The sequence below is a fragment of the Nerophis ophidion genome, linkage group LG17 (assembly GCF_033978795.1).
Source record: "Nerophis ophidion isolate RoL-2023_Sa linkage group LG17, RoL_Noph_v1.0, whole genome shotgun sequence".
Lineage (NCBI taxonomy): Eukaryota > Metazoa > Chordata > Actinopteri > Syngnathiformes > Syngnathidae > Nerophis > Nerophis ophidion.
In genome coordinates, this window is record NC_084627.1 from 42,763,551 (window position 1) to 42,769,550 (window position 6,000).

Consider the following 6,000-nt stretch of genomic DNA (forward strand, 5'->3'; position numbering starts at 1 on the left):
ATTACGTGCAGCTTGTAATCTGCAGTACATGATTTCCTTTTCGGTGCCATTTTTGTTCAGCCCTTCTCAGTTTTTATAAGTTATTGCCAACTTTGAAATGATCCATATTAATAGCTACGGCAGTAGCATATACCAGTGGTTCTCAACCTTTTTTCAGTGATGTACCCCCTGTGAAAAATAATTTTATTTCAAGTACCCCCTAATCAGAGCAAAGCATTTTTGGTTGAAAAAAAGAGATAAAAAAGTAAAATACAGCACTATGTCATCAGTTTATGATTTATTAAATTGTATAAAATATTGCTCATTTGTAGTGGTATTTCTTGAACTATTTGGAAAAAAAGATATACAAATAACTAAAAACGTGTTGAAAAATAAACAAGTGATTCAATTATAAAGATTTCTCCACATAGAAGTAATCATCAACTTAAAGTGCCCTCTTTGGGGATTGAAATAAAGATCCATCTGGTTTCGTGAACTTAATTCTAAACATTACTTCACAAAAAAATACATTTTTAACATCAATATTTATGGAACATGTCCACAAAAAATCTGTCAACAATGAAAATTGTATTGTTGCGTTTCTTTTCACAGTTTATGAACTTACATTCATATTTTGTTAAAGTATTATTCAATAAATATATTTATAAAGGATTTTTGAATTGTTGCTTTTTTTTAAATATTTTTAAAAAATCTCACGTACCCTTTCACTTACCTTCAAGTACCCCCAAGGGTACTTGTACCCCCATTTGAGAACCACTGCTCTAAGGCACAGCCCACATGCTCCTCTATTTATTTGGGAGGTCCCTGGTTACATCACTGAGGCTGCTTCTGAAGGAAGGGGGTGTAATCTCAGCAGCCGCGGTTAGACACACGCGTAAGGGTACGCGTACCCACATTTGAGAACTACTGGCATATACTGTAGCACGGGGGTCGGGAACCTTTTTGACTGAGAGAGCCATCAAAGCGAAATATTTTAAAATGTCTTTCTGTGAGAGCGATATCATATTGTTTAACACTGAATACAACTAAATGCCTGCATTTTTTTTTGTAAAACCAACATTTTTAGAGTATTGTAGATCTCTTATTATTTTTAATATCATTCTTATTCTGAAGCTAACCAATAATAAATACAATACTTCTTACCATGAATGCAACTTCTTGAACAGGTGCGGTAGAAAACGGGTATTTTGACACTGAGATTACCAGCGTAATTAGGTAGGTATTGTTATTGCCCAAGTACAACAAAACGTTGTTGATATACTGATTGATTTGATTAGACAAACAAACACTGTTTAGGGTCACAGAACAGCTATGAGAAAAAACTCAAGAGCAAAGCATATATATGTATCACAACATACAACTCCAGACTTGCAACAGAGGGGAGGGAGTGGGGGCTACGGTGGCGGGCTGCAGCTCTTCAGGCACTGCCCAGCCGTCCATCACCCCTAAAGGATTCGTGTTGAGGGCGTTGGATGAATTATTCATTACTAATCGTGTGAAGCAATGTCAGCTAATATTTATCTGGAGAGCCAGATGCAGTCATCAAAAGAGCCACATCTGGCTCTAGAGCCATAGGTTCCCTACCTCTGCTGTAGCATATAGCAGTTGGCATCGTATGACCCACAATGCACGTCTACCATGACCCTCCCTCGCCGAATTCTTATTGGTTGACGTGTGTGTGACGATTGCCGACATTTTGTCCGTCTCTTCCGCGAATGAGATAAATAATATTATTCAATATTTTGCGGTAATGTGTTAATAATTTCACACATAAGTCGCTCCGGAGTATATGTCGCAACCTCGGCCAAACTATGAAAAAAAATGCGATTTATAATCCGAAAAATACGGTAGGTATTTGTTTGTTTGATCAAGATATGGAGCAAAGTTTAGATTTAGTTTCTGTTACGGAAATGATATGCATGTAGAACAGCATCTCAGCTTTTCCCATGGAGTTTAAATATACAAATGATATAAATATGTGCTGAATAAGCTCGATGCTGAATTTCATTGTGAATGATGGCGGACAGCACCTATTGTCTCACTCTATCCTCCCTTTGTTTGGCTTGATAGGACACTCAAGCCGTCTTGTTGGACGTAAATCCCTTTTTGAACAACAGAAATAGTGTTTGGTTGGAAATCAGAAAAGCTCTTTAAAAAATACTCAGTATTGAATTAGTTGGATGATGATGATTATATAGACGCAAAATATGCTATTGCATTTACAATTGGTTTTGTTAGATCAGAATTAAAATCAACACATGCTTATGCAAAAACTATTTTCAGTTGGGGGTAATAAACATATACATATAATGTTGTTTATTAATATATAATTTGATTTATATGGTTGTCCTCCAATTGTCAATCAGCTTCTAAAAAGCAAATGCACTCTCATCTTAAGAGCAGCAGAGGGCAGCGTTACACAAAAAGTAAGCCCATAAATGAGCATATTTTTGTGAAGACATTTAAACAGTAATTTTTCTGATCAGAAACGACATTAAAACAAGGAGTGGCAGAGAGAAGAAAGAAAAAGAGAGCATCCTACAAGCCCAATTAATACATCAATTAATAAGGCAAAGCAAGCACACATTAATCTTTAAGATCATCTTAAAAGAATAGATGAACAAACATATGAATATGCTATAGAAATGGTCGGATAAGTAAGGAGTGTTTTAATTGATACATTCTATACAGACTTTACACACTGTGGCAGCCATTTTTTGCACAAATCATCTTCTTTGAATGGGTTAACTTATCCATCCATCCATCCATTTTCTACCGCTTGTCCCGTCCGGGGTCGCATGGGTTAATTTATGTAAAAATATTTTACCCATTTTATTTTCAGCCTGTGCATGGAATATCCCGAAAAGTGATTCTAAGTATACACATCCATCCATCCATTTTCTACCGCTTATTCACATGTTTACTGTAAATAAAGGAAAAAGATAGCGCATACAGAGTTCTGCGACAGGAGTTGTCACATTTATATTTTATAACAATGGTATGATAAGCAGAGTTGGGTAGAGTAGCCAGAAATTGTACTCAAGTAAGAGTACTGTTACTTTAGAGATGTATTACTCAAGTTAAAGTAAGGAGTAGTCACCCAAATATTTACTTGAGTAAAAGTAAAAAGTATGTTGTGAAAAAACTACTCAAGTACTGAGTAACTGATGAGTAACCTGATTACGGTAACAAATAATGCACAAAAACATAAAAATAGCAATAAGCAAATTCAGAGCCAGGAATATCTCTTAAGCAACTAAAAATGACCAAGTCGAGGTGATCTACCTCATATATACATATACATACATACACATTTAATATATATATATATATATATATATATATATATATATATAAAATGTATATTTATTTATTTTGCCGTTTTTGTTGACATGTTAAAGGTGTTTTAATGAATATACATGCATGTTTAACATATAGATTCCTATCTTTCATGAAGACAAGAATATAAGTTGGTGTATTACCTGATTCTGATGACTTGCATTGATTGGAATCAGATAGTATTGCTGATAACGTCCACATTTTCAAATGGAGGAGAAAAAAAGTTCCTCTTTTCTGTTTAATACCACATGAAAGTCGTTGGTTTTTGGCATCTTTTTTGTCCAGCTTCCATATTCGTTTTTATACACTTTACAATAAATACATTGGCGGAAACTCCGTAGCTTGGTATCTTGTTTGCGCTTGCTTTCGGAGACTCTTATTTTTTTAGCGCAGGCGCGATGGAGCCGCACTTTTATTGTGAAGACAGGAACTGTGCGATCAGTCTGACGGGAAGTACGGTTGAACTAAAAATTGTCTTTTTTCCTTTACACTTTTGATTGATTGATTGAAACTTTTATTAGTAGATTGCACAATACAGTACATAATCTGTACAATTGACCACTAAATGGTAACACCCCAATAAGTTTTTCAACTTGTTTAAGTCGGGTCATGTGACCGCCTTAAACAAGTGATTGGTGAAACGCAGGCATGCGTAGATCCTACATTGAAGCTCTGTCATAAACCAAAACAAACATTAACAGATCGATAAAAAAAAGTAGCGAGTAGCGAGCTGAAGGTAGATAAATGGAGCGGAGTAAAAGTAGCGTTTCTTCTCTATAAATATACTCAAGTAAAAGTATGTTGCATAAAAACTACTCGTAGAAGTACAATTTATCCCAAAATAAATACAAGTAAATGTAACGGAGTAAATGTAGCGCGTTACTACCCACCTCTGATGATAAGTGCAATAAGGTGCATAACTTGAAGCAATGATTTGATAAAACACACAACCTACCTGTAACATGTTTCAATTATATTTAAATATCATATTTAATATTTTTAGCATAGTTTGCTGTCGATTGTACTATGAGAACATTATCTAACATTTATGTAGGCCTCACATAAAACCAAACTTACCAAATACTGTAACTACTTTTTGTTTTAATTTGCTCCGTTTTTTGTTTTGTTTTTTCAAATTAACTGAAAACTTTTTTATTCAGGCTACAAAAAAAGTCATTCCTATCAAGTATTGTTGACAAATTGTCGAATTTGATAATCCATTCTGCTCACATTTAAATAGAGATTAGACAGCATGATTATTGTACAGGTTTTCCTTAAAATAAAAGGTCACAGTAAAAGGATGTTGGTCCACTCTTTCCAATGGTTGAGACATGTCCAGTGAGACCTGGTACCTTTTCAGCTTCAAAGATGTATGCACAAATCCTTGCAACGTGGGGCTTTGCGTTATGAAGCTGCAACACTAGGTGATAGTTGATGAATGGCACAATAATAGGCCTCAGGATCTCGACACGGTATCTCAATGCATTCCAAATATGATCAATAACAGCCAAACACACGCTCTGCCATCTGCCCTGAACAGTGAAAATGGGGATTTATCCGTGAAAAGGAACCCTTAGCAACGTGCAAGAAGCTATCGAATGTTTGCATTTGCCCGCTGAAGTCGAATAGGATGACAAATCAGCATCTTGATATGCCACACCGTCGATTGTATGGACCAAACAAGAAGTCCTCACTCACATAGATTTAGACATATTTGTCAACAATATAAGAAAAATAAGCTTTTTGTGTACAAACAAATAGTTTTATATTTTTGAGTTCAGGTAATGAAAAATGGGAACAGTGTCATATACAAGTGATTTTATGTCCCATACCAAGGTTCTTCTCCAGCTAGCCATCTGCTTGCAAGGTTATGGACCATTTTTCTGCCACATATGACGCATGTATGGGCCATTTACTTTGAAGGGACATAAAATGTGTATTACATGAATGATACTCACTTGTGTGCATGCATGAAATAAGACAAACCGTTAAAATTCTACGGAAATCAAACGTTAGCTTGATCTGCAGTCCGGATTTTATAAAAGTATCTTCACCTACCCATTACCATTTTTATGAATTTGTATTTTCTTAACGTTGCAAAGCAATAATGGTACACTCACATATACAGTAGAGTGCAAATTTCCTACTCTAGGTGTTCTTTATTGACCAAAAATGATGACTTTAATATTACTTAAAGCACGGAGTTGTGGAGTGTGTCTAAGACTAGATGTCACCAATCTAAGTCTAAGACTAGATCTGACCAAACTAAGTCTAAGACTAGATGTGACCAATCTAAATCAAAGACTTGATCTGACCAATCTAAGTCTAGGACTAGATGTGAAAATTTCTAAGTCTAAAACTAGATGTGACCAATCTAAGTCTAAGACTAGATGTGACCAATCTAACTCTTAAAACTAGATGTGACCAATCTAAGTTTAAGAATAGCTCTGACCAATCTAAGTCTAAGACTAGATCTGACCAATCTATGTCTAAGACTAGATGTGAAAATTCTAAGTCTAAGACGAGATGTGACCAATCTCAGTCTAAGACTAGATGTAACCAATGTAACTCTTAAGACGAGATGTGACCAATCTAAGTCTAAGACTGCATGTGACCAATCTAAGTCTAAGACTAGATGTCACCAGCCTAACTCTAAGACTA